This window comes from Mus musculus, chromosome X, assembly GCF_000001635.26.
Source record: "Mus musculus strain C57BL/6J chromosome X, GRCm38.p6 C57BL/6J".
Taxonomy (NCBI): Eukaryota; Metazoa; Chordata; class Mammalia; order Rodentia; family Muridae; genus Mus; species Mus musculus.
The window spans coordinates 155,880,720-155,898,029 of record NC_000086.7 but is presented as its reverse complement, the minus strand read 5'-3'; the positions used below and the strand labels follow the sequence as shown (position 1 = coordinate 155,898,029).

General features: G+C 35.9%; 1 long non-coding RNA gene across 2 annotated transcripts in view; it reads right to left on the bottom strand.

The window, feature by feature from the left end:
• Positions 1–17,310, bottom strand: part of Gm15155 — a 437,537-nt gene that overhangs the window by 164,043 nt on the left and 256,184 nt on the right. For both annotated transcript variants that reach the window (XR_387096.4, XR_878287.1), the window contains one exon: positions 16,678–16,795. This is a non-coding gene — a long non-coding RNA (predicted gene 15155). The remainder of the gene's footprint in view (positions 1–16,677; positions 16,796–17,310) is intronic.

Sequence of the window (17,310 nt, the reverse complement as noted above, 5' to 3'; positions counted from 1 at the left end):
GAGAAAATGCCTTACAGCTAGATCTCATGGAGGCATTTCCTCAATGGAGGCTCCTTTCAGTACTATCTCCCAGCTTGTATCAAGTTGACACACAAAACCAGCCAGTACAGACTTGATTACTAAACAAGGTCAATGTTCCTTCCAACCATGGTAAGGACAGGAAGAGAACACACTTTACAAATCATAGGTAAAGAGCCTGATGTGATTATTTTACCCTTCCCCCTCCCAGATATCCAATGGTTCCTACAAAACCACACACTTCCTTTGCTAATAGCCTCATTTGCTTTCCAGGACAAATAGATAACCACTACCCTCAGGTTGTTCTGGACAACCATATCTCTTTTGGTTGACTCCCCCTTCATTTATCCTCCTGATCCCCTATCTCATGGGTTCCCATGGCTTTCACAGATGGGTGGAGTGACAAGGAGCCACCTACTTGATATATTGAGGAGATGGTAACACTGAGTCCCATCACTTCTTCCTCCCAGATAGATCTCCCCGATTCAGGGACCTGTATGCCATCTTTCTGATTCTTACATATCTCAAAGAACCATTTAACCTGTATTCAAACAACATTTATGCAGTTAATTTACTACCTTGTCTAGCCTGCTCCTATACCAAGCTTGATGGTAAACCTCTTTCCCCTTTACTAATAAAAATTTCAATTATATTCTAAACAAGAGCATGCCCTGTCTTTGTCAGCCATATATGGTCACACTAACCCCTCCCTGGCCCCCTCTCTAATGGGAACATCTGAACAGATAAAATTGCCACACCTGGGCCTTCACTATGTTTCCTGCCCCTCACTGCTAAAGAACCCCATCAATTGACACACATCAACTTGAAAGGGTTACAAATAAAATTCCCCAACACCTCCATAAAACACCTCCATTGTATTCTTAGAACTTTCTCCTCTTGTTCTTCCTTAATTCACACTCCTGCTTTACAACATTTGGCAATAACACTCGAAGCTTTAAGTCAACACCCTTTGGCAAATAGATGTTACCCACTTCCAATTATTTAACTAAAAAGAAAATGGCCCAGCATTCATGAACCTCCAGTTTAAAATTTTCTGTGAGAATTAGAAGATTGCCTACCATACTGGCATCCCTCACAATCCCCAGAACCAAAAGAACACATCAAACACTTAAAAAACAACTAGTCAAATAAGCACAAGATTTTCTGCCATTGAATATTCAGGTAAACCTAGCATTATTCACAATGTGCTGAATGTCTATGCCAAGCAGAACAACCCTCCCTATTGTCTGTCACAGGAAAGAAGCCTTCACACATACCACCCATCCTGCTCCGATAGAAGGACCCACATGACAGGTGTTGGAGGGGGCCTGACACCTGCTAATGATTGGAAGGACTTTCACTTGTGTGTTCCCATAGGATCAACCCCACCCAAGCTGGGCACCAGCCAGCAATGTCAGACACAATCCCTATAGTCAGAAAGATGACACACCTGGTAATCATGGAGAAGACAAAGAAGAGATGGCATAGACACCTAAAGGTAAGCAACTGGATCACCTGGAAGGACATTCATGACCTTAATGACACAGCCCAATGTAGCTGTTCCACAAACCTCTTTTTCTGTTATACTAATGGCTATTTTACCCTGCTTAACACCAATGCCTAAGCTAGCTCCACTCCTCCTAACACAATGTTTTGGCAGTTTTATGACAGGGTTTTATGTCAGGAGGGGAATCAGATAATTGGGACCAAAAACTGGCCACTGGCATGGGAGTTACAGTACAACTGAATATACTTGCTTCTTTTTTCACACGCAGACCCATTGTGCCTCCGGGATGTCCACATCTATGGAGACCATTACTGCTACTCTTGCAGAATGAAGTGTGAGCTCACTCAAGGATCAGCAGGTGCAATGACAGGACATAAAAGAGCCCTCTATTTAGTAGAGAATGGCATGCCCTCCCTATTCTACGGTATATATTACATACCCTTGGCCTGATCAATGATGTACTGGAATAATGGGCAAGTTTTACACAGGTGAATTTATTAGATACCCTGCTGCTGACTTCCATATCTCTAAACAGGTTGCGCCTGCAGCTAAGCCTATACTGACTCATCACAACATTGCTCTACAGAAAAAAAAAACAAAAAAAAAAAACAAAAACAAATGAAGGAACAAATAAAATCCACAACATCCTAGAATAGATACATAGACTATGTTGTGGACCTTCTCCCATTTACCACACACCTGACCTCTGATTATGTTATGTATCATTTTTATGCTTGTCCTGTCTTATACTATATCTCTGATGACATATTCTGCTGTTGTCACGTTTTCCACAAGCCAAACTGTAGTCTACCAGGCTTTGGGTTCCTCTGATATAGATGATGGGTGCCTTAAGGCTTGCAATGACATGTTTTGCATAATAATATGAAACAGGGGGAGATGTGGGGAAACCCTGCTAATTAAGGTCACAGTCTACTATATCCCTAGAACTTCTTTAAGCTTGGGACAAAATGGAAGACTCCCTTAAGCTGTAGGGATTCCCCTTCTCTGTTGTCTGGGAAACTCAAACCCTCTACCTCCACCCCACCCTCTACCTGAAGAATGGCAGAGCATTGGTGAGTTTATAGGTTCAGCTTCCTTTCTCCTGATAAGAACCTGTCCAGCAGGCACCTGGAATTCCTGGAATGCCTCCCCATGCAAATGAGGCATTCTTTGGTACTCTAACTAAGGATACTTATATAAAGTGGGAGAGAGAGAGAGAGAGAGAGAGACAGAGAGAGAGACAGAGAGACAGAGAGAGACAGAGAGACAGACAGAGAGACAAAGATAGAGACAGAGAGACAGAAGCAGAGATAGAGTGAGAGAGAGCCCCATTCTTCACAAGTTGTTAAGTTCATAGAAAATAAATTCCTAGATTAGGAGAGATGGTATGTCTCAAGAAAATAATGTGTATGAGAGAAAAATTATATATATATATATATATATATATATATATATATATATATATATATGAGAGAAAGAGAACGAAAGAGTGGCCACTTCTTTAAAAATTTCATCCAAAGTAACTTTTTTTTCTTTATTTAAAACTAGAAGTGATTTTGTCATTTAGTAAATTGTGTGCTCTTGTCTTGGAAATTAGAGGCATTCAAAGGCCTAAGTAGCTTGGAAAGCTACTTCATAATTGAATGTTCACAAGTCCAAAGCACAAGCAATAACCATGGTTGAAACTTTTAAAGAGGGTCTCATGTTGATGGTTTCTAAGTAAAACTCTGTGGGTGTTTTAAATTACATCAAAGCAAAAGAAAACTGATGTAGCTATGTTGAAATTAGTCAGATAAGTGATGAATTTCTCAAAATAAAACCAAGCCATTATTTTTCTGGGTAAATATATGGGTATAAGAGTTCAGCGAACATATCTGCTTTTTGTTTTTGTCAAAAGCCAGCTTCAACACCATCAGGTAAAACAAGGAGTGCCAAGTGTGGAGTCGGCCATTGGGCCTAGTGCGATAGCAGGCAATAGAGGCCAGCACCTGTAGTACTGACCAGGGCTATTCACATTGCAACTGGCAGGGGCAATTGCTGATGGCAGCCAGTCACCAGTCACTAGAAAAAGGAAAGGGAGGGGGGATACACACACAGGGGGAGAGAGAGAGAGAGAGAGAGAGAGAGAGAGAGAGAGAGAGAGAGAGAGAGAGGATGAAGCAATGCAAGCTCAAACAACTGCACACACACACACACAAACACACACACACAGAGATATATTAGATGAGACAAAGCTCCAACAAGCTGTTCCCAGCAACTGAATTTTCTCTTAGCCTTTTTATATCATCTAAGATTAAGTTCTCTTCATAGGAAAAAGATTACCTCATAGCCACAAGTTATTACATTCACTAAAAACAATCACCATAAAAATTCTTCAAAAACAGATTAAAATCATTACACAAATGAAATTACAATAGGATTATTGATTACGTATTCCTCTTTTGAAACTCATACCTTACTAAACATTTCCAATTTATCTTTCTCTCCATAAGTTCATTGAAACCCCAAAGCAATAATTCATTTGTCATTGATTCACAAATTGTTAGCAAGCCCGTCTATAGTAGCAAGTTTTTCCTATGCTTAGGAAACTTAGCCAGCTAAACTGGCTAATAATCTGTTCTTTATTCTTATATTTATAATATAATTATTTAATCTTTATTCATAACCTTGACTTTTTATAGCGCACACTGAAACCTGTGGCCACATCCCTAGATCACAAGATCCAGGAACTCAGACCCAACCTAGAATCAGTGTTTCCTTTGATCATTATGTTGTCCCAAGCCTATTTTTTCTCTTCCAAGTACAATTACATGCTTATAATGCATGGAAGCGCGCTGTACTCCTTTTGTAACCTATATAGCCTGCACTAATCTACAAGGCTCATTCTTCTCTATATTCTAACTTTTATTATATATTTCTGGTTAAACAAGTCAAGCCATCTTCTTAAACATTCTATCAATTATTCTAACTTCCTAAAACTAAGTAAAATCAGGAATTCTGTAAAATCATTAGTACATCTAAACAATATTATTTTATGAAAGTTCATCTTCATGTTGATCTGCAGAAAAATTGCCCAACAGAGTGTGCTACCACCCAGGAAGTTGGGTTAACACCCAGGAAGTAATCACACTAGGCTATAGGCAGCCTCCCTATGCCCAATCACATCATGCCAGATATATGAAGAACACAGCAATGACAAACATGATAAAGCACATCACTAGCAAGAAGTAATCCTGGGACAAAGTTCCTGGGGCTGTGCTTCTCCAAGGAACACCCATCATAGCTATGTAAAATGGTGGTCCATATCCAGGAACCTCACTTATGCACTGCAGCTTCTTCTACATGGCTTCCACCAAGTTTTGGGTTGGTTTGGTTTGGTTTGGTTTTTTCAGTCATAAACATTCAGGCATATCAGTGGCTGTCACATGAGTATAAAAGTTATAAGCAAATGAACTGTATTCATAAGGTGAAAGTTGAATATAGAAATGCAAATCACTATAACTGGCAATTGTAGATACCCTATTTTAAAACTGCAGTAATATCAAATTCTGCAAAGTTTACATTGTTACAACAAATGAAAAGGTCTCAAAAGCCAAGAGCCAGAGGATCAGGAATTTTGCTGTGAGATTATATTTTCTCACAATATCAGAAGCTATACCCACAAAGCTTTACCAACATGACTGCCTAAACCTGATTGAACATGGACAACACCAATAAACAGGCATAACCTTATAAATAACAACAACAATAATAATCACAACAACTAAAGGTGACTAAGGAATGCTGAAAGCAGGAGAAATAGTCCTCTCTACAGAAGAACACACCAATTGTTCATCCATTACCAAAGTGTCAGCCCTAAAAATATACCTATGTTTACGGAATAGATTATAGGTAACTACAGGGAATTAATCCATAAGTGATGACAGTTTAGTTCCTTTCATGTTTTCTTCATCCTAAAATGTGTTATGGTACTGAGATCTTGAATAGTAGTGATTAATACTCTTTGCTTTTGTAGGTTCATGACCTAACAATATGACAAGACCTAACAATATGACTATATTCCCTACATGGTAGATGTAGTGACCACATTAATTCATTCCACAGACCTCAATGTCTACTCTTATGTAGTACACCCCTTTCTCTTCAAAGTAGAATTATTGTTTGTGTAATTTCAAATGTCAGGATTTTAACATTCAAACCCATAATTATTCAGAATTACTAATTTTAAGATTTTAGGAAGTATGGATTTAAACATCCATGATAGTATAGTTAGGGATTTAGGGAGTATACTTTTTTTGGTCTATGGAACCAAACTTGGATCTTTAGCATAAAAATCTTCAGCTTTAATTTTATCACATACATGAAAGATAAATATTACCCAAAGCAGTATAAAAATTAAGCACATTAGTTCTCTAATGGAAGGAGACTAAAAATCATAAATATCTAACAAATGCTACTTATTATATAAATTATATAGTCATTTTTATCCATCTGGTATATTTCAAGTATATTCTATTGTCTTTTATAGTAACAATATTATACAATATTACTCTGATATATGTCTCAGTTTCCCTCTAAGTTATATAACAAATTTACCCATTGCTCAGAGGAACAAACAGAAACTTCAAGGAAGTAAATGACTTAGATATCATTAAGCACCAACCAAGAGTTTTTCTGATTGCTTTAGTTTGTTTATGATGTTATAACAAAATATGTGAAAGAAAACATGTAGTTTATAAGGAAAAGGAATTATATCACAGTGTTTTGGAGACTAGAATTTCAATATTAAAGATTTAGAGCCTAATGAGAAATTGTTACTGCATTCTCTTTTAGGGATGTATGCTTTGTTCTCACATGGAGAATGGTAAAAAAGGAAAAGAGATGGTGCAACTCCATTACATGTCTTATGTAAGGACACTACTCTCATTCTTAAGATCTCTGCCATAATTACTTATCTAAAATGGCCAAATTCTTAAACATAAGTTACTTGAATTCATAAATTGAGTATATTTCTAACCATAGCACTTAACATTCATTTGTTTTTATAATATCCCCAAACTTCAGCACAGCTCTACATTGATCTGTTTCTCAGTACTACAAAATATTCACATTATTCACAGGAAAAAGATGAAACGGTCTTTAGTGACTTCATATAACTTTGTAAAGAATCCACTTAATGGCTGTGCTAGATGGCTCAGAAAGCAAAGTTGCTTGCCCCAAATCTGACAACCTGAGTTCTATGTCTGTGCTCTTCATGTTACAAGCAAAGAGCTGAAACCCAGAAGTTGTCCACTGATTTTCATGCTAGCAGCTTGACAACACATCTAAAAGCTCTAGAAAAAAAGGAAGCAAATTCACCCAAGAGGAGTAGACGGCAGGAAATAATCAAACTCAGGGGTGAAGATAACTCTACTTTTAAAACCCAAAAATATAAAACATTCATAAAAAGGCAACAGTTGATTATATATTTTTTAAATACATCACAAAATAAACCTAGTAACAAGAACAAGTCTTATGGAATGTACCAATGACAGAAGCTGTCATTGCCTTTACCCATCACTCCTAGACTCCACCTAGGAGTTGCATACTACTTCATGAATTGTTCTTGTATATGTCAAATATCTCCAGCAGCAAGCAGTTGTATTACTCAGTCCAAAGAATGTTTCTATGCATAAGAATATGCTGAACGTCTTGACAGGCAAGTCATAAGGGTGAAAAAGTCATCACATGAAGTTCAAACTTCTAGTTCCTTTGGAAAGTTAGTTATGTCAAATGATGTTTTCCTGAAGCACATGGGTAAAAGGATGTCTTGCTAAAGCAACCACATGAAAGAATGTTTTCCTGAAGCAGACACAAGTGAAAGGATGTATTGTATAGCAAGCATGTGGAAGGACCTATGATGTAGGAGTACAAATATGACCCCATAGACAGTGGGAAATGAGCACTGAGTCTTGGTTTGGTTTGCCCCATCTGACCATTTTTCATTAACAACATGCATGTATTGGTTAACCTTACATAGCATTGTTGAACTCAACTTGTGGTAATGTTGCCATTGAGAAAAGCTTACCCAAGAACTGCTCCTGAGGTTCCTGAGGCAGCACTTCTGTAGCCTTGCCCCAGGCTGGTTGGCAAGTCTTTCGGTTTCTTCAGGATTGAGCTGTAATTATTGGTTTGTGTCTGGTGTTTGCTTGCTGAAAGGACTGGCCTGTAGCTGCCAGTTTGTATGTGTGAATCTGTCTGCCTAGAGGACTGGACTGAAGCTGCTGAGTTGTATTTGGTGTTTGCTACAGGACTGAACTGCTGGAAAAAGAAAAGAAAAGAAAAGAAAAGAAAAGAAAAGAAAAGAAAAGAAAAGAAAAGGGAAAAAAAAGGCTGAGCTTGCCTCCTAAGAACTATTGCTGAACAGGTCCACTTCCCCCATATCTTAATAACTTTTCTCTTCTACTACCTTTGCTGGGTGATGGTCTAGAGGAAAGGTTGAACCCTTTTTAAAAGTAAGTTGTAAAACAATTATGCCTACAATCACACACACATATTATATAATATAAAATAAGAGATGGTGGATAAATACCCCATCTTCCTACTTGCCCATGACATAATTTTAGTGAGGTTCTACATAGTCTTTCAAGAGTTGCTTGCTAGAGATAGTGGGTAGGCTTGGTCAAACAAATTCTATGCATGAATGAATTTTTTCCTTTTAGAAAATGAAGATATACAAAGAAAATAAAACAAAATTAGTTCTTTGTTGGATTGGACATTAAACCATTCAGAATGGTCACCTTCTCACAAGTGCCCCCTTTACTGGCTATTGCTCATCCCTTATTTTACTATCTTACACACAAACTTTCCTACAATTAGCTCCTAAATCAACTACTTACACCATGCATCAGAGAGTACTGGTGAAAGCCACTCATAAGTTTCTCTAAGAAGGTGAACTGAGCACTCTTCTGTGAGGTCAAGGAATAAATGTTCACTCACTCTTAATCTGTGCTAGCTTGTGATCATTATAGAAGAGATAAAGTCATGACAAGAAATAGTCCTCCCTGGCCCTTTGAGAGACACTTCTCAGCTGAACTTCTCAGCTAAACTTCAAAGAAATGCTAGATTTAGGTGTACTAATCAGTATTCCCTCAAAAAAGCTTCCATTCATCACCCAGCATCAACATCAGACATGTGACTGAGTCTTCAAATAATAACAGTTCCCAGATCAGAAGCCAAGTACAGCAGATCTATTCTCATTGAGCCATAACTAAATTTTAAATAAGGAAGAAAATGAATACTAGCACTCTCTTCAGACACTAAACTTTATGTTAGTCAACAGTGAGTAATTGAGACATACCTAAATTCTCCCCTCAAGGTCTGCTTTGTGGAGAAAATCAAGCCAATAGTGTCCAAGGTCATTTATTCACCTAGAAAATTTCAGTAAGCAAAATGTAAAACTAATAGTTGACTTAAAGTCTGTACTGTGTCCATGATACTTGGTTAACTGAGCAGTCAGTAGAGTAAGTATTTTCTCTCTTAAATAAAAACCCCCAAAGTCAGCAAGAGAAGAAGGCAAGTGGGGACTGAGTGCCTCACAATTCCTGCTATACAATTGAAAATAAATCTGAATCCAAAATCCAGAATAATTATGCCTCTTCTCAACTGTTATATTCTAAGTTCTACCCATGATTTTGTGATTTTACCAGTTTCAAATGAGAAGTAAAGAACATGACTGCAAGGAAGAGCAATATAAGTAGTTGTTTATAGGTTTTAAATTTTTGCTTTCCATCAGAGAATTATCAACTGAGCAATCATGAATTACAAATTTTTCAAAATGTGAACAATGATCCTTCTAGATTTTGATCCAATGTAGAGTTAGAAACTAGTGTTTCTAACAAAAGATAGAGAGTTTGAAACATATATTTTATGTAGAATTTTGACCTAATAGAGTTGTCATCTTAAGAAAAATAGATTACTAAAGAAAAAATAACAACCCATAAACAGAATTCTTTTCAACTAAAATATACTCATAGTCACACTAGTAAAATCATATTAACAGGCAATTCCTGTTATAATATAACCCTAAAAATACTACCTACCACTTTAAATCCACTGCAGCACACTCAAATAAAGACATGCTCAAAGAATTAGCACATGAAAAGAATAAATCTTTAGTTCCTTGAACTCCTCAGTTCATTATGAACAGAGTACTATTGTGACTTCCAGGAGGTTAACTACAATGACATCAGTTTCAAAGGTACAAAACAACAACTCCATCAAATCCTTCAATCTGTCACTGTGACTTTCTTTATAAAATATGCTGCTGCAGCTATTTTAGTAAGTATATCTCACCTACCCGGATTTCTTTTGACAAGTTTATTTTTTAAAACTAAGATCTGTTTTAATTCTATTATGCAAAATTTAGTTTTTATCTACTTTATCCAAGACAAATTTAGATGCAAGCAGGCATTTTCCTTAACTCATGCATACCCATGCTTAATAAAATATACCTTAAAATTTTTTTCTAGCCTATTTTTCCATTTTGAAACAGAACTATGATCTATAAGAGCAGCTTTAAAATGTTAATGGATTGAAACCAAATTGAGACAGAGGAAATGTGTGAGAGATTTCACTAAGTGACATCAGGTCCATTTATCTTGGTTTTGTTTTGTTTTCAATAATTTACTAAACATATGCTCATAAATATGTTAAAAGTACCACAAACTATGTACCCATAGCAATGCTTCCAGAGGAGAGTAAATAGCATTTTCCTAATAAAAAGGTTGATGTTACTTTTCAAAAGCCCACCATACCACCCTGTTTAGCACCAGTGATTAAAATACTATTTCTATACATACATAGCTATTTACAAGAGTCATTTATTGAGCACTGAATCTTCTAGAAAGTTTAAGATCCACAAAGTGACTCCCTTGTCACCTAGTAACTTACTTCCTGTTGGGTAATGGATATTGTTTAGTATTTTAGTAGACACAATTCAAAGTGATAAATCACTTTCAGTTGCACAGACTTATGCAGAAAATTACATTTCATCTTATTTTTCTGTTACTAAGCCTTCTGAAACTCAAAAAGCATTCCCCTAGAAGTCTTGTTTTCAGAAGAAAAAGAAAGATTTTGCGTTGTTACTAGTTCTATGGATTCCCATAGAATTCTTTCTGCCTTTGTATTACTGGTAATTAAACCCAGGGTCTTATCATGTTAGGAAAAGCACCTCCACAGAGCTTTATCTCCATCCAAACACTTCCTCTGGAAGTTTTGACACATAATACTGTTATTAGACTTGGTACTTCTGAATGACTTGTCTGAGCTACTGTAGCACAATAAGATGAAATGTAATTTTCTAGTCAGAAATTTGCTAGTGATGATTATGGCCTACGGGTAACAAGCTCATGGTATATTTGCATTTTCTTCATAGGGGAACAAAAGTTAGCGAGTCTTTGTATCTGCTTCTTTTACGTTTACTATGGGACTCAAATACTGGCAGCAGTTATTTCAAAGTGATAAAATGATGCATAACTTTACTAGTGTATAACAAGTTAGTTGCCTGACCCTGGGGAAACTAACACTCAATGTATAACTACATCCTCACCTAGGAAAGACGTTTGGATGTTACACTTCTATTTCCTACTTGATACCAGAACCTGTTCCTTATGTCCATCTGAAATCTCCTCTGTAAATACTTTGTAAATTCTAGAACTACCTGGAGTTCCCAGGGCATTGACAACCAGTCACTACAGCTGAAGAAGGGAGTTACTCAAACAAATTGTATCATGTCAGAACAAGAACTAATGAACAGGTAAAAGAGAACCAAATAGCAAAGCTTTTGACCTATTTACCTTTTAAAATTTACCTTCAAAATTACTCTTAAATATACATTTCAGGAAGAATTTATTCTCCACCACACAGCACACAGCACAGATTCTATTGTGTAAAAGATGCACAAGATATCATAAATGTTGCATAACTAAATTAGAAGATTTTTTTCCCTTCTAAATGTCTACTCATGTCTTTTAAGATTTAGAACTCACTTTATAGGAAACAAAGGCTAAGTCACACACGAAGAATGATAATTATAAATTCAAATGAACATAAGAGCCCCAGCAGGAGTTAACATTTTAGGCTAAATTATTTCTATCATAATGTAAATAAATGGATGTCAGATACTTTGCTTTTATTGAATAATGAAGAAGGTGTAGGATGACAAAGACTAGTGATTCAGATCTGTCCTATTTTTTTGTTTAATTTTAATGCAGCTTAAAATAATCTGAGGTGAGATTCTTTCAGAATACAATTGTATCTTTGTGTATCCTAAGAGGAAGTAGATGAAGCACAATAGACAGATGAAATTATGAGGTTAAAAAATGATGACATTGTAGGAATTAGTCTGCTAGAAAGTAATAGCATCTTCCTTCATTACTAATAATGTGTCACATTCCTTGAAACCTACCTCCAGGGGAAATAAGATCAAGTATAGATCATGTTTGAAACTGACAAAAGAATGCTCAGTAATATTTCTAAAAGCAGCGATAAGCTAAATGTGTAAGAGCTAGAAATAATTCTAAGCTCAGATCCGAAAAGAAATTTATGGCAAGAAGATCCCTCTCCATCTCTCTTCAGTTTTTCTTCTGAAACTCACACTACCTTCCTCTTTTCCTCTACATCAACTAATGTGGAATAGATGCATGTTTTCCTTTACCTACGTCCATGGTTTTAATGAATGGTGGATGTAAGGCAGTCTTTTGTGAGAAACCATCTCACAAAGTCACAAATAGCAGAGATTATGAAATAAACACTACTTTTTCCATCAACTCAGCTCTACTTATAAAATATCCTATCTAAAAGGAAATCTACACTGGCTTTATCCACCTCCTTAGTCTATCCTCAAATCCTCGTACAAAGGTTTCCTAAAATAATCAGGATATTGTTTGGATTTTTGTTTTGTTAGGTTTTGTTTTGTCTTGGTCCTGGTCTTGAGACATTCATGTTTGCTACTCTATAATCTCAGTTCTTGGAGGTGAGGCAAGATGATCATGAGTTTGAGGGAACTTTGAGCTATATTTATAGGAAGATTTCATCTGAAAAAAGAAAAAGGATGTGTTTTAGTTTTAGAGTTTTGTTTATCTCATGCTTGTTTCTAAGTACCATCTTCAGTACCAAAATTGCCATGTTTTAAACTTATTTTCCAATTATGTATAAAGTTTCATTAAATTGTTGGCTTTTATATCAACATCTTGCTCAATGTAAATGAGTTGATACTGCCAACTAATTGGAAGATAAACACTTGAAGGTAAACAAACATTCTCAGTGCTTGAATAAATGAATAAAAATCCCTTGCAACCATTCAAAACAATTTTAAAAATATCTCCAAATGGATAAAATATGCTGATCACATATACATATATATATGACATAGTTAAATGGTTTTAAGTAATAAAGTATCATCAATAAAATTTGCGATGCAGAGATATACTAATTACACATATGTCAAAGAGGGCAGAGTCCAGGGAGCACTGTCACAGTCCCTGGAATGAGCAAACTTTACCAAAGGAAAGGAAACTTCAGTAATGCAATAAGTGGCCATGCAGCCATCATAAAGGATATGGGTTTCAAAGTCAGCACATATTCTTAGGATCACTAAAAATTTCTCCTTACACATCTCAGAGTCAAGTTGAATGGAGCCAATAGATCATCTGATATATACTTTGGAGTTGATTCACTCTGTATTGGGCATCTACTTAATTGTTCTGTTTGATTGTTTGCATGTATCATTTCTAACATTATTGCATGTTCTTATGTAATTTAAGCCTATCAGAATAAGTTAAAAGGAACTGAGATATTAAGACAATCAGCTTTACTTTCTCTGTGTAAATGTTCTGAAAAGCACGTTATAAAGGTGGAGGCAAAATGTTTTTTCTCTTCATTTTTCTTGAAATCTAACTCACCCACAAACATATGCCTAGTGATTTTTGTTTCCTAATATCTATTCCTGTTCAATTATGGAAGTTAGAAATCAGCAAACTCTCTGAATGCTTGGCAATAACTTTAAACATTCATATAAACTCCAGACAAGTTCCTCTGTCCCTATTAATCAGTCGTACATTGTATTCATGAAAAGTTGTTCAGTACCTTAATAGATACCACCTAGAAAATTAGGTAAAAGTAATTAGGGAGATTTATTACCTGATTCTCTATGACCTTTATGGTCAGACCAAGGAAAGTAAACATATCCTCTGACTTATCTTCAAATAGACACAAAGTTTGGAACTCATTCTTCCTAACACTCTACATCATTTATTATAATGCTAGATAATTGTATATTTATCCAAAATGTCACCTCACTCTTAAAATTTCTCTCAGAGAATTTTATCTTTTAAAACCTTTGTGTCCCACAAAGTACTCTAGTGCTCAATTACCAATTGTTGAGATTTTGTGATTTTTTTCTCTAAATTTGAACTAGCAGCTGTATCAGCATGCATAAGACCTATCCAAGCTCAAGCCAGACAAAATCTAGCATAGAGTGGGGATGTGAGAAAGAAGCCTCATCCTTGTATAAGAAGGAAATTTTTACTTAAGGTCGCATGCCTAAGAATATACAGGCAACACAAGATGGACTCCGTGGGCTAAAATAAAAAGAATTTAAAAAACAGACATATGAATTGGGTGGCCATGGAATGGAGTGGCCAGATCTGATAGGGGACTGTGGAGGGGAGTGGATATGCTCAAAATGCAATGAATGAATTTTTAAAGAGTAGACTATTTTTAAAATTTGTCTGTGTTCTCAGAGCTATATCAAACTTTCATAGACCATAACTAAAAATGTCAGTATATTGAACTTAGTATTATGTTCTTCAGAAACATGTGGAATATGCTTCTTTCTGCACATAATAGTTTTATTTCAAGAAAATGCTTGTCTGTGTGCTATTAAGCTCTGAAGTCCCAAGCTAACTTCTTGGAATGTATTTCAAATGCATGAGCTCTAAAGCAGGAAATTAATTCTACCTCACCTTCTTATGAGCAAAAAAGATAAGTCTATCACCTACAAATGATAATGATCAATTTCATAAAATCTAGCCAAATCTCAGGCAAGCTCAGGACTAATAAGAGGATCATACAATGTTATTGGATACATCAACTTTAGAAAACAACAACACTATGCTGTATCAAGGTGAATTAGAAAAATATATACAGATGTTAAGATGTAGTAATTAAAAAACAAGATTTAATATAAAGGTCTAGTAATAATTACTTTTATTACAACTATACAAGACCACTACAGCAAAACCATTTGATGAAAAACATAAAAGAAAACTTGAATATATGAAAACCATTGCCTATTCTTAATAGGCTGACTTATTAAAAACATCATTTGCACAAATTATTCTGTATATTTAAAGTAATTTTAATAAAGATTTCAGCTAGAAATATATCCAGAAATTTACACTTGTATAACTAACTTAGTCACTTTTAAAAAGAAGAATTTAAAAGAATTTGCTCTACTAGATATTAAGGGCTTCTAAACATCAAATAAAAAGGACAGAGTAACCAGGGCCAGGAAGCAGGTGTGGGTGGGTTGGTGAGCAGGGGGAGGGAAGGAGGAGATAGGGGATTTTTGAAGGGGAAACTAGGGAAGGGGATAACATTTGAAATGTAAATAAAGAAAATACCTCATTTTTTAAAAAGGACAGAATAGTTTTCAAGCACACATGAACAAATAGACCACTGAAGCAGAAAAGCAAGTCATAATAGACATATGTGGGTGATGTAAAATGAAGGTGGCATCACATACAAATCAAGAACAAAGGATACATATCTGGAAAAAACTGGAGAAAAAAAAAGACCCTAGTTTTCTGTATATCAAGTGACAAAAATTTCAACTTCAAGTAAATCAGATTTAAATGCATCAAATAAAATTTGATAATGAGCTAAGGAGATAGCTCAATTGGTAAATTGCTTTAAATAGTGTGACAACCTGGGCTCAATATCTAAAACCCATATAAAAAGGTGAGGCATGGTGGTATGTAATTGTAATCCCAGCAATGTCAAGGTGGTGGCTTTTTTTAGTTGTTGACTTGACTGCATCTGGAATTAACTAGAACTCAAAAGTAGAAGGCACACCTGTGAAGGATTTTTTGCTTAGTTTGAAGTGGGGATATCTACTTCTAATATGGATATTTGATGTAAGAATGAACAACTTTAATCCAAATCTTTCATCCAAATCTAGTCTGGGCCACAACTTCTACTTGAAGCTTATATAAGAACGTGGAAGAAACAAGTTTTTACTCTTTGCCTACATGTTTTTGCCTCACTACCAACTCCATTCCTTTAATGGCATTAGAGATTATTTCTTTGGGATTCCATTGTATAGTGAAGATCAGCTGAAGCATCCATCTTTATAGGATTAGTAGATTAGTGGATTCTTGGGACTTTCCATTCATAGTCCAGTCATTGTTGAGTGTTGGATTAGTTGTACCACAGCCTGTAAATCATTATTTTATATATATATATATATATATATGTATATATATATATATATATATATATATATATATATATATAGAGAGAGAGAGAGAGAGAGAGAGAGAGAGAGGGGGGGGGAATTCATTCATATATATATATATATATATATATATATATATATGACAGTCATTGTTGGATTAGCTGGGCTACAGCCTGTAAATCATTAATAGATAGATAGATGAGAAAGAGAGAGAGAGAGAGAGACAGAGAGAGACAGAGAGAGACAGAGAGAGACAGAGACAGAGAGACAGAGAGACAGAGACACAAAGAGACAGAGATAGAGAAAGATTAGAGACACTGCCTCAAAAAATATAACAACAAAGTGGTTAGCACTTAAGCAACAACATCTTCATCCATCCTCTAGCCTAAAGATACACACATCAACACAAACATATTTACATACAGACACACAGACATATATTCACACACAAATGCAAAAAACAATAAAAGTAATATAAAATAGCCACACAATCTTGAAATGGGCAATGAGCCAACAAAAAATACAAGTAGAACAACTAAAATGGGTTTTAATATGTAAAATGAACCATTTGATCAACAAACAAATCATCAAGCAGATAACAGAACAGCATATATCATTTATATTATCTAAAATTGATATAGTACAATTATATTACCTGGAATCAAAACCAAACACTTCCTTTCCTGTCAGCTCCAGCTCCAGGTCACCTTGGGCACGAACTCAGCAGACAGTCCTATTGTCCCCAGAAGACTCTCCACGCGATCTTAGGATCACTGGTGAGTGGAAAACAACATTGATTCCAAACGAATTGTGATGGGCCTGTGACAGCAGGAGCAAGGACATGGGAGCCCTGCCTGACCAGCAGATCAGGTTCCTTCTGATCAGTGCTGGTATAACTTGGTTTTGAACACAGCCCTACAGTCCCCAGAGAAGACACCAATTCCAGACACTGTAACATGCCCAGGATATTAGGATTCCAGGATTCCAGGATTCCAGGATCCCAGGATAACAGGAGCTTGGTCACACCAGGATCTCAGGGTCTCAGAGGAAGCTTGACTGACAAGAACTCTGACACACCCAGAATCTCAGGTTCACAAGGGCCTGGAATTACAGGATCACAGAGAAAGCTGGACTTTGAGGAGTCCTGAGACAACCAGAATTAAAGGAAGAACAGGCTCCAATCAGATATATTGAGGGAATCAAGCACTTGAGATAACCAGATGGCAGGAGGCAAGCATAAGAACAGAAGCAACAGAAACCAAGGTGACTTGGCATCATCAGAACCAAA